We start from the raw sequence: 12,665 nt of genomic DNA, 5'->3' as shown, positions 1-12,665 counted from the left end.
GTAGAAGACTAACAATTATTTTGACCGACACCATTTTGTGATTGTTCATATCCATGTCAGTGGAGCGGGGTTTGAATAGAAGGCATTAGGAATGGCACCTTTACAATGCGGTCGTGTCGATCAGCATCCCGAGTACTGGCGCACATACATCGCCTTGCCCCGGCCAGCTGCATGCACTCGACTCGTCCTCGAGGCTAGTTGAGTCGCTTCGGGATCCATGCTGTTGGCTGAGTGAGGGTGAGAACGTGGGTTTTTTATCCAACTAGATGACTCGTTGCGCCAATGGCGCAAAGGCCGAGAGGGAGCCAAGTATTGTGAGAATATTTAGACACCCAAGTCAAAAACCAAATGTGGCCAACACTCCCACATCCTCTGCTTGGAAGCCGCCTTTTCTCACCAGATCTAACATGGATACATGATTCTTCAAGAGCAAATTTCAGAGAAAATGTAAAGCATGGAAAGCCTTAAGTTGTACTATTGAGACCATACCACCATATCTTCATTTAGTTTCTTTGGAAATCTAAAGGTCCAAGAGAATGGTACATGTGAGAAGCTGTGAATCCACAACAAAAAACTAAACTAACTTCCAAAAAACATTTCAAGTTTGGAAGCCACAAAGAAGCAGCCCAGATCACTCATTGTAGTGCAGGTACATGTCCTTAATCCTGCATCCACAGCCCATAATGTTTCAACACCTAAATCCATGAAATCCAACTAAAGGAAATCATGGCAGAAACATGCGCCGTGGCTTACGTCTCGGAGAAGGACTACATTCTTGTGCAGGTTGGGCACAACAATCCTCGCTGCGAGACCATAATTTCAGTCTTCTTTAATCTCTAACTGAACCAAATAACAAAAGCTTAAGCTTAAGCATCCACACACACAGAAAGTGCAAAACAAATCTCACATAAAACTGTCCCAAGTTAGATACAGGGGAAACCAAGGTGAGATGATCATGTTTCTTATAGGAAACAATAACCATAGGTAAATACATACATTATTGTCATGTCAGAAGGTACTTAGTTGTACTTCAAGTGGTACTGGGACATGAAACTAAGCCATTGAAATTTTTGAAACAGAATAGATGATAACACCAGTGTAGGCCATGAAAAAAAATACAAAGAACATAATCAAGCATAACCCACCTCGACCGAAGCAACGGTCGATCAACAGCAGTTACCTGAACCTTGTGATGCTAGACCATATATCTATGGTCACCCTTTTTATTTCTCCCGCCTAACCTGAAGTAGCTATCCGGACAAAATAGGGAGCCACACTTCAACAAATCAGTTCTTAGTAATTATAGAATGCCCTGTATTAAAGGAAGTAAAATCAAGCATGTATGTGCTCTAACTTCCATAACTGCATGTAAACTTAGCAACTAACTGTGTATACCAAATTGTACAATTCTCAAGTTTAGCTACAGAGACGAAAACAGGGACAGAGGGCGTGCACCTGAAACCTGATGGAGTTTGCTTCGGCCTCCCTCTCAATGGCCAACCCAGAACATAATCATCAACCATGCGCTCCCCCACCGTGTACTTCACAAGCATTTATAAAGATGGAATTGACATAAGCCATAAATCACAAGTTCTTGGCACCAACGGCAATAGGGCGTCATTTTAAACAATGTTCAGAATGATGGCTCTGAAGAATCTACTAATGCCTACAACAGACACATCTAAACTGAATTTTGTTTGTTTTTTCTGTAACTAAGAAGTTGGAAATTGGCAATCATGTATATAGATCAAGGAAAAGTAGAGTAAAAAATGGATCACAATTATGCTAGCAGCAAAGTATTCTGGAAATGGAAAAAAAAAGAGAAACACAAGTTAGTTCATTCCAGTCAAGTGTTGCAAGTATATCTTTCAAGCTTCGAAAAAATAGATACGAATCAAAAGAGGCTATCGCATCATCCTGGTCGTTAACATCAGAACCATAATTTTGGATTTCTGAAGTTGCAAAATACTTTATGGAAGCTGTTGTACAATTGTGTTTCAAGCTTCAAAAGAACCAAACTTTAAATATTTCATATTTTCCTAGGCACGACAACCGCAACAAGAGGAAACAGATCAGCCATAGTACAATTGTGTTTGTATAGGCCTACTAAAAGAACACATGAGTAATAAAGTCCACGAACTGAAATCTAAATAATTCCAGAGCAGCCCAAGCATAATGCAAGCAGCACAACTACGGCAGCGAGTTGCGGCCATCAGTTGTGCGCAACCATCTACCGTGACAGTCTATTTCCACGTGTGGAGCTTAATGCCCTAGTAATCCGATGGGGAGCCAGCGAGACATGTAGATTTTCAGATGGGCCACGGTCAACCACCGTAAATGATAAATGGCTACTGTTGTAAAGCCTACACATTTGGTACAAAAATATGGCAATGAAGCTTTAAAAATATGTGCATAATCTCATACCATGTACCTGACATAGGAGACAAATGTTAGACTTGCGAGCATGTACAACAAGACTCACCGAATATGAAACTTACAAATTAATTGTTATTTAATAGTTTTAATGGAGAAGGTGGGGAAATACATTAGAAAAACATTCTCCAAGGGCATCTTTTCAGCTGAAGTACCAAGAAAAAGGACTCGGGAAGGACAAAGAATAACTATATTAATAGTCCATAGATACTTGACTAACCAGTTTGCTATAATTAATTGCAATGCAAATCCAAATTTAAAATGGGTTCAATTTATATTAGCCTCATGCTTTCAGTAGCTAGAAACAAAAATATCGCATCCAGAACAACTGAAATATCACAAGAGAATATCTTACAAAGACATTAAAACAGAACCCACATAAGAACTCTTTTCAACAGTGAGACATCGTTAAGAAGACCATGACCTGAAACATAAACAAAGGAGGAAAAATCCATCAGAAAAAATCGTCCTAAGATCTTCCTAAATTTGTATAAAAGAGATATTCTAGCAAAAGAAAGAGAAATATTGATGCAGTATCACTTATCAATGTTGGTAACTTGTATGAATTACAACCTTTTTATTGCAATGTTTGTAATTTTAGTCTAAAAATTGAGCTCTTGTTTTTTTTCAGCTTCCTAATTTTCAAGTGCAGTTGGAAAATATCCTACAACACTGAATAATGGAAGAGATAAAAGTTTTAAACGATAAATTTCCTCGCAGAGTAACAACGAAGCTCTAACTAAGTGGATTTGCTCTTCTTTGGGGATATGCTAATTCATCTATCGCGGAAAATAACACAAATTATGCTAGTATGCACTATTTCAAAATAGCTTCAATATCACTGGAAAATACCTAAGGTCGCTTGAATTGCCCAAAGGTGAATGCCACTCAAGATACAAGAGCTCTGAATCAACCGATTAATGCATAATCCAGTTCACTATATGGATATACCTGTGGTTTTAGAGAAGAATGAAGCAGTCAAATATAAATGACAGATTTCAATTTAATGAAACACCACAGTTTTACCTTCCCGGGAGCTTTATGCATTTAGGAATCTGCACTGTCACTGGTAAGGAACAAAATATGAGCGAAAAAAACATGAATTCTGATTTAAGGGTAAGATGGTTCATGGCCTAGAGGTAAAGAAAAATAAGATTCACAATTAAAATAATGGTCTCAGATAGCAACAAATCAGTTATATGTGCATCTATATAACTGGTGCAGTTGCAGGTTAGGGCGAATGTCTCTTCCATTAAGTATGGCAGTTATCTAGTACCTCAGTTTGGACACTTCTTAAGTGAAACCTTCCATCATACATATAGTGCACATGCAATAGTTTCACAATTCGGGAAAATTCACATATAGCACCCTCGCCGGATTGGCGGGTGCAGAGCAAGAGCCCGTCAGCCTCTGTGTCGCAGAGGGCTTTGAGCCAGCACAATGATTTGGGTGGACAGTTATTGTGTCTCACTTGGCTTTTCAATGATTTTTTTTCATGTAGGCACCTTTTTAATAAATAGAATGTCAACTCAGAGTCCATAACCTTTCTTGCAAGCTGAAGAAACCAGGGGGGAATGCTTTACTGGGCCTAAACTACGTGTAAATGTGGATGTTATCATGCAGCGCAGTAGGATACCAAATAAAAGTGTAAAACCTTCAAAGTGTGTGACTGACATTGATTATGGCTACTGGAAAATAAATGCAGGAACTTCTGATAGATATGAAATGAACAATGTGCATTTACTCAAGCCCTTTCTTTTTACTGTGTACCAGCTAGAAAAGTATGTACATCTAGTAGGTTCTTGTCAACCTGTACTTCAGCATATAATTCACATAGGGTACGGGATAATTGAACGATGATGAATCACATACACAATTTATAGGTATTGACTTGAAGCTGTGAAAATTGGAGAAATGCAACCCTGCTAGAAGCAGGCAGGCAGAGGCGAAAAAGTGTAACTACTCTAGATTGGAATTTGAAATAAACTTGATCAGATTCATCCGCATGAAGGAGGGTAAAATAGACCTGCTTTGACCGACGACCTGTCGAAGTGGATGTAGGTGCAGAGGTTGATCCGTTGCTGAGGCGAGGCATGCGGCAGCGGTCCGAACGGGTTTCTTCACTCCGATCCGATCGGTGGCCTTTGTGTGCCTGGAAGCAAAATCTGTTCTGAATGACATAGGTAGGTCCATTTAGAGCAAGGAACACATAGTGGCATGATAGCATCATTGTCAGACTGAATTCCTTTAACTCACCACCCAAGATAAAGACATACTGTAAGACCTATGATCCCATCTTTACATAAATTGAGAGACATATACCTATGACATAACTACAAGCTCTACATCCGAGATGACTGCTCAGAGTTTCTTCCATTTCATCGCAATTGTTTTGAATACGAATAAGAGAAACTTGTTGCACTCTCTTTTTTAAATGAATAAAAGAACTCGTTCCATTCGATAGAACAGAACCTAAATAGTCAAATTTGGTTGGTACTTACACTTTTCAGTTTCCAGAGTCGTCCATGTTCTGGACAACATTGTCATAGTGGATGCTAAGACCATCTCCCTTGATCGTCAGCAAAACGGATTTTTAGATGTGGGCCTCTTCATGCCTTCTCCACTACTGCTGTTGCCACCTTGTGCTGGTCAGACCTAAACTGTGATACACAAAATAACACGGATTAACAGAGCAAGCTCCAAAAATCTACAGCAGGAAAGCATAGATGACCAGAGCACGAATCAAAGCGGATTTTGCTGCCGCGACGCAGTTCGGTCAGAAGGCAGCCTTAGACGTACAGATGAACTGGATCTCCGCCGTCGCTTCATGGTTAGTTGCTGCAACTGCCTCTGACTCCTCATGGATTTGGCTACAAGGTCACGCCTGATAGGAATGTCCCAGCTTCACATTGCCTGGAGTACACCACTGTCAGGCTTTACTTGCACCAGAAAAACCAGTGCCATTTACAAGGACTAAAGCATAACCCATTTCTCTAGTATCCTGATAACCTTGCAGTCTATTTGCTTTAGCTCCCGCGTCTTCATATGTCGACCCAGCTCTGCATACAACGTTAAGATACACTTCTGTATCCATGTAAAAATCAGACAATATCATGGTAATAAGAGATCTACTCGATGGTAAAACATAGCTCATATAATAAGTATGAACAGACACCAAAGGATGCATCCTTTTAAATAATTCTGAGGGCATCATGAGTACTGCAAAAGCATGTACAAATAAATACATAGCTAAGAGGAATGAATATTTCCTCTTGGGAGTTTCATACCTCTAGTTCTTCTGGTTCATAGATGTAATGTGACCTTCGGGATGTGAGAAATAAGGAATTAAAATGCATTATGTGCAAGGCGGTACAACTCCTCTCCTTTAATTATAATATGGGTATACTGCATAACAAAGGAAACCTTATTTAGAGCTACAGCTAGGAAATTAATACTCCAATTGACCACTGAACCTTACAACATAGGCCTTAAGTACAGGGAGACAGATAAATAATGGATCTGTTAAGATGGTTCTTGTACGATTAGCTGAATATATAGTAATAAACGCCAAGTGCAACTGTGCAAGCTTTTATCTACCAATCACAAAAATACAAATGGCAAACTAAATGATATTAAGAAAAAAAAATGAAGAGTTCATGAAGGGGAGAAGTAGGAAACTTGTTTGGTCTGAAATTTCGACATATCTAGAACATGACAGTACAGCAATGTTCATTTGAATAAAATCTGGCGCAACCTTATTCCAAAATAGAATAGGTCAAGAGGAGCATTTACCCTGCACCTTGCTATGGCATAAATGCTATGAAACTGAATCACAAAATACAATGATGATCTATCTCATGCATAAGCTTTGTCAATGTCACTATGAAAAAACCTTATTTATAGTACAAGTATGTGTTTTATTCACCTTCGTTGCCAAGGCTTGCTGCTCCAAGCCCGTGCAGCCCCCATATCCAAAACTGAGCAGCCCCCAAATCCTCCCATTGTTTACTGCTCTGTGTGTTTCTTCGTGTGAGGAAGGAGGAGAAACAACATAGAGAGATACATACGGGAGAAGGGGAGAAAAGGGACGTGGTCACCTGTAGACTGTAGTCAAGCCGCCCTAGAAGCCAGGTCGCGCCTGACCTCGCCGGTGCAGGCCGACGCCGGCGGAGACCCTCTCCAGTTAGAAGCCACACCTCCCTCTCTCTCTCTCTCTCTCTCTCTCTCCTGTAGATCGAACCCAGCGGCACCGGGAAGGTCGCATCCACACCCGGGGCAGACGAGATGCGGGAGGGGGTGGGGGAGAGGGTAAGGGGGAGGGGGGAGGCGGCTGAGGTGGGAGGAAGAGGAGGAGGCGGCGGGGGCGGCAAGAACTTGTGGGGAATGAAGGCAAGGCCGGTGTTGGCCCTTGTGAGGGCGTCGGTGTCGGGGATGGCAAGGAAGGGCTTGACGGTGGCGGCGGGGTGAGGAGACGAGGGAGGATTCTGGGGAGGGGGCGGAGGCGCGCCGGTGGCGGCCCTTGGTCTTGGCCCAGACCAGCTCCCCGGCGGCTAGGGCCTGGGGCCGGGGCTCGGGATCCTCAGTCTCCGTCGCGGATGCGCGGCCAAGAGGAGGGGATTGGAATTGGCGGAGGATGGAGGAGCGGTGGCGGCGCGGCAGGAGGAGGAGAGGTGGTCCAGCACGGGGCAGAGGAGAGCGGTGGCGGCGGCGGCAGGCGGATCCGGCGCGGGGCAGAGGGGAGGGGTGGCGGCAGCAAGGGGGGCTCGGGGGGACGCAGGTCGCTCTCGCGCGGGGGCGGGCGACGGCTAGGGTTTCTCCATTGCAGCGGATAAGTTTTATACACTTGTATGTGAAATTACTAAAATGCCCTTGACGGGGCACCGAATTAACAGGCGGTGGCACGAGTGATTTAAAGGCGACGTGGCCACCTTGGTCCTGCCTAGCGGTTCTCCAAGGTTTATAGGTTAAATGGAGCACCGGCGGACCGGGCCGAGCCTAGCCCTCCTCGGGAAAGGCAACACCTATTTCTGAAGCGTACACGAGAGCTAGCTGGTACCCCCTCTACGTACGCTCACCCACATAGTACGATATGCTTGTAGCTGGCTGTACTGTCGTATCTACCGTGGCACCGTGCCACGTTTAACTGAACATGTCATGCAGATGCAACGTCTACACGCCATCCAGCTGATTTTCTTGCATATGTATACTGCAGTATAATTCCAACACCACGTACATAATAATGCATACTGTAATACTACACGCCATCCAGCTGATTTTTCTATGTGGGATACCACGTACTTGGTACTCGTGGTCTATGAGATTATGACCCATCGGTGGATCGGTGGGAGGAAGTACGTAGCCATATTTTTTATTTTTTAAAAGAAGAACGACCCGGTCTCTACATCAGGGCGATGCATACAATTATTTTATTAATTATTTATCAAAATCTTATAAAGTTATAGATCAATAAATCTGACACCACTTTGCTAATAACATCTGTCGCTACTCCTATTAACTTGATAAAGGGGGAGTACATAGTTTGGGCCGCCTGCCCAGACCTCACACCGAAGCCCAACGTCTAAAATCGGAGGCTGCAACCAAGCCGAGTCGCTGGGTCTGGGGCACAAACCGGTTCAACGCGTTCTCAACGGGCATCACACACACTCGCTCTAGAATCAGCCGCCACAATCTTCCGCCGTCCCATCTCGAGGAGAGATCAACATAAACCTTGGCAGAGGCCCAACTGCCGTCGGCACCACCACGACGCCAGATTGTGCCAGCATCCTGCGCTCGTCCATCAACACGCATCCACCACCGAGACCCCACTGCCCCATGCTGTCATTTAGACACGCCATTATCGACGTGCTAGATGCCACGCCGCTCCACCTTCACTAACACCACCTGCTGTCACTGGTCCCAACTCCTTCGCATGCAATTCCTCTAACCGAACACCCCAAGCGGTGCCTCCAAAAAGGGCACGACACACGTAGTGCCGCTGCTGCCCGATCTGAGGAGATTTTGGATCTTCATCCGGGCATGGGATCGGGGTGGAGGGGAGGGACCTCTACGGCGCCTGCAAGGAGGAGAGCGGCGACCTTGGTTGTCCCCACCGTCGAAATGAGCGAGCCATCCAGAGTTTTCTCCGGTCTGAAGCCACGTCTACCAGCCCCCGCCAACGCATCTCCGTGGTACAATAACAAATGCAGAGAATCAAAAGTAGATAACAAACTAAAGCATCATCTATCACCCACACAGAAAAAGGCGATATATAGCCAAAGAGCATCGACCTCATTTTGTGTGTACCATAGTAGAAGACTAAGAATTACTTTGACCGACACCATTTTATGATTATCCATATCCACCTTAACGGAGTTGGGGTTTGAAATTGGAGGCATTAGGAATGGCACATTTACTGGCGGGACGCACCGCACAGCATCCCGAGCAGTGGCACACATACGTAGCCTTGCCCCAGCCAGCTGCGCCTCCAATCGACACGGCCACCGAGTTGACATGGCCGCCTCCGGTGACACTGGACACATCGCATGGGAGTATCTCTGCGACACATGCGCTTGACTCGTTCTTGAGCCTAGTTGCGTCGTGTCGGGGTACATGCTGCTAGCCTGGTGAGGATGAGAACGATACTTCTTCATCGATTGGGGCATCAGCGGACCGGGTCGGGACAGACCGAGTCTGCCCCGGGAAAGGCAACACCTATTTCCGCGCCGTACACAGGAGCTAGCTGGTACCCCTCTACGGACGCTCACAGACATATACAGAACTAGAGTATGTCTATGCCAACCCAGCTAATTTTCTTGTATATGGATAATACAGGATAATTCCAGCACTACGTACGCAATGACAAATACTTCATCCATTCCTCTATATATGTAGTGCATATGCTATAGTACTACTACATCGTAAGCATTCTTTTTTCTTTGTGGGATACCACGTATTCGGTAACCGTGGTCTATGATCCATCGGCGGATTGGTGGATGGGCATATAGCCATAGAAACGACGGCCCAGTTCATAAGTACGCGCCAGCTAGCTAGCCATATACTGGATTGTCGTCAGCTAGCTCAGGTACACGGTTAGTACACCCGGCACGCACGGCCCAGTTAATCAGTACCCTACCTTGCAAAAAGAAAAAAAACTGAGATGTACCCCTACAAGATGGACTACTAGTAGTTTTTTTTAAAGAAAGTCTCATGTTTAATATATTTGTTGAACTATTTTACATCAATTCGCTAGTTACAATAAAGCAATATATCCAATTTCAAAAAATAAATAAAATAAAGCAATGTATCCACCACGCACTCTAGACCCATTATCTTTTGTGAGGCTCGACTAGACTTGTAGGAGTATGAGTATTTCACGTCATTGTCCACAGTAAATTATTTTTAGCAGCTGATGTTCAAAAAATTATTTTTAGCAGCCACGGAAAAGGAAAGACAAACCACAAATTAAGATACTCTACTGACCAGACTGGCATTTCCCCCGCGAAAAAAGAAGAACACTAGACTGGTATGTTTCACCGCACGCAACGTCGTATTACAGACAACGATCCGTCCACAATCCATCGATCGCTCAGAAGACTGGCGTGCAAAGTTTGCAAATAGCAACGGCTGCCCACAACGGGCTTCCGACACCTCTCGGTGATAGGAGACTGTCTGCCTGCTCAAGTCAACAGCAGGGCACTTAGGTTGAACATGAACAAATTTGTTTGGACTCCTATCTACTTCCTCCGTTCCAAAATAGATGACCCAACTTTATATTAAAATTAGTACAAAGTTGAGTCATCTATTTTGGAACGGAGGGAGTATATGCCTCTGAATTGTGAATCCATCTTTGGTCAGATATGAATCTTAGCCAGGATCCTGTCTCTGCAAAGCAAGCAAAAATTTGATCTTTCCTGTGGTGTTTTCCGTGAAGCTTTGAGGACCAGCTTCTTATTGGTCATCTTTTGACTGATCCGCCTCTATTTACCACCCCTTTGATTGATTGATTGCCATGCCATGTCATATTGAGTATTGTAATGCCGCGAAAATAGATATTTGTCTCCCGCTTTGCGGTTATTTGTCTTAAATCTTCTCCCTTAATTAATGAAAATGGCAAATCTTTTGCCTTGTTTTAAAAAAAATTGTTACCTATCCAGCATGTGATTAACTAATTATAGTTGGAAAGGCCCGCTGCCAACTAAATTATACGGGGAAAAAGGTTGGAGAACGATGTTCATACATCATGTCTTGATATCCTCCAAACGGGCTCGTATGGTGATTAAAGTGCGGCTGCAGTTAGCTGCTGGGACTGGAACAGATTACGGTGGGGCCAACTAGTAGTGTCCGGCCTGCTTTGGAGCTCGAAGCCCCTGCACACAGGAGCTGGCGGCGGTAGTGCTGAGCACGACGTTTCTGTGGCGATCTTTGTCGCGTGGATTGTGGTGGATGACATCGATCGCCTAGAGTTGATGAGATACCCCGCTTGGTGCACTGTCCACTTTGTGACAAGTGGATCGCTTGATCCAGTAAACATGTGTAACTATCACTCTATGGATAGGAAAAGAATCACCCATAATCATGCATGAAAAACTATTACTATTATGCTACTTATATTTAATACATATTTTGCCAACTATACAGTAGGTAAGATTGTATGATCAATGTTGTCTAGAAAACTTGTTAAAGCTCATTAATGTTTGGGAACATAGGCAAGTAAGAAAACACGACCCCCGCATCGCCCTCCTCTAGCGGTGACACGGGGGAAACCCTACTCCGCCACCACCGACCCCTCCCCCTTTCCCTCACCTCGCCGCCACCGGAGGAGCCGCCGGCGAAGCCCGCGCCGTCTCTGGGGAAGGTGGCGGCGGGGCGCTTCCTCCCTCGTGTGGTGACCCTCTCTGGTTGGGGGCTGCGGCAGGGGGGCTGCTCCATGTCGCCGATCTACGCGACGTCAACCATTTCCTAGCGTGGCGCGTCTGGCGTAGGTGGCGCGGTGGTGGCTTCTCTGTCGCATGGTGGGTGGTGACCGGTGGATCCTGGTCGGTGGGCTCCAGATCTGGCGCGGCAACGACGCTGGTTGCGGGCAGCGGCGCGGTGAGAGGGCAACGGCGTGGTGGCCTCGCAGATGCTTGTGGCTGGGCCTGGCGGCGAAGGTGTTGGTTGGTGCTCCGATGGCCACGGTCACGATCACCAGCGTATCCCTCCTTGCCGGCAGCGGATGACGGCTCTCCTCCTCGCAGCGCGTCTCAAGCCGGCAGATTTGCTTCCTCCCCTCCGATGGCACTGCTTCGGCGGTCTCCTAGGGGTTCGGACTGGCCGGGAGAAATCTGTGTGCGGCAGCAGCCATTGCAGACGACGACGACGCATGCGGGTGTCGTCTCCTCCTTGGAGGTGTCGTCTTGGCCATGTCCGTACCATGCCCGGGCACTAGGGGAAACCTTAGGCTGACTCGCTAGCCAGGCAGCGGCGGCGTCGCGTCTTCCTTGGAGGTGCTGCCGGGGTGCCATGGAGGCCAACGGAATTGTTTCTGGAGGTGATGGCTTCGTCAAGGATTGGGGCATTGTGCCGTTGGTGATGGTAGCTGCTGTAAGCATGGGTTCTTGGGGCGCAATATACGCCACCACCGGCTTCCCTTGGACTGACACCCTCTTCAGAACCAGCTGGTTCCCGCTGTTCACTTGCCGACTCCTAGGCGTGAAGGATGGAGAGTGCGTTGACCTAGCCTGTGATGTAGTTGGGGTTGTGATTCTAGGTTTCTGGTGTTGGTCGAGATGCGGCCCTTGATCTGTGAGTCTTGCCTCCTCGCCATTGTGGCTTGAGGTTCGACTAGGCGAGTTGTGTCGTTGTAGTCGTGGTGTGTGTCCTTTGTGCCGAAAGGCGTTGTATCATCCGCTTGGCTCTTCTTCTATTCTATTGATGCATCTGTCCATGGTGTATCCTTGAAAAAAAGGCTCATTAATGCTTAACAGTTTAAAGATTCTAACAATGAAACAAATAGTGAAATATCACCCCAATGATATAAGATGATCTAACAGAGTGATTGTTAAAATATCCGTAATATGCCCTAAAACACAATTATTGTAGCTCACTATGACATATATATTATATATAATCAACTATTTGTTTTCTTTTTCCAGGGCAGATACACTTATATTTTTCCAATCCCTCCATTAGTTCATCTTACATATAGTCCTAGTGTTACCATATTTTTTGGGAACTTCTACACCGTGCAAACC

At 45.4% G+C, this 12,665-nt stretch overlaps 1 long non-coding RNA gene across 20 annotated transcripts; it reads right to left on the bottom strand.

The window, feature by feature from the left end:
- Nucleotides 1-477: 477 nt before the first annotated feature.
- LOC123136331 (uncharacterized) lies at nt 478-7,225 on the bottom strand. 20 transcript variants are annotated; one of them, XR_006466806.1, is made up of 8 exons: nt 6,359-7,225; nt 5,721-5,838; nt 5,233-5,492; nt 4,935-5,093; nt 4,460-4,585; nt 3,460-3,499; nt 3,286-3,370; nt 478-2,857 (listed from the first exon to the last, which is right to left on the bottom strand). It is a non-coding gene; the product is annotated as an uncharacterized lncRNA (long non-coding RNA). The 20 variants fall into 20 exon arrangements; XR_006466791.1 differs by having other exon boundaries at nt 478-1,541; nt 2,789-2,857; nt 3,286-4,585; XR_006466802.1 differs by having other exon boundaries at nt 3,460-4,585.
- Between the last annotated feature and the right edge of the window lie 5,440 nt (nt 7,226-12,665).

This window comes from Triticum aestivum, chromosome 6B (assembly GCF_018294505.1).
Source record: "Triticum aestivum cultivar Chinese Spring chromosome 6B, IWGSC CS RefSeq v2.1, whole genome shotgun sequence".
Taxonomy (NCBI): domain Eukaryota; kingdom Viridiplantae; phylum Streptophyta; class Magnoliopsida; order Poales; family Poaceae; genus Triticum; species Triticum aestivum.
Note: the sequence above shows the minus strand (reverse complement) of the source record. Positions and strands in the feature narration are given on the sequence as shown.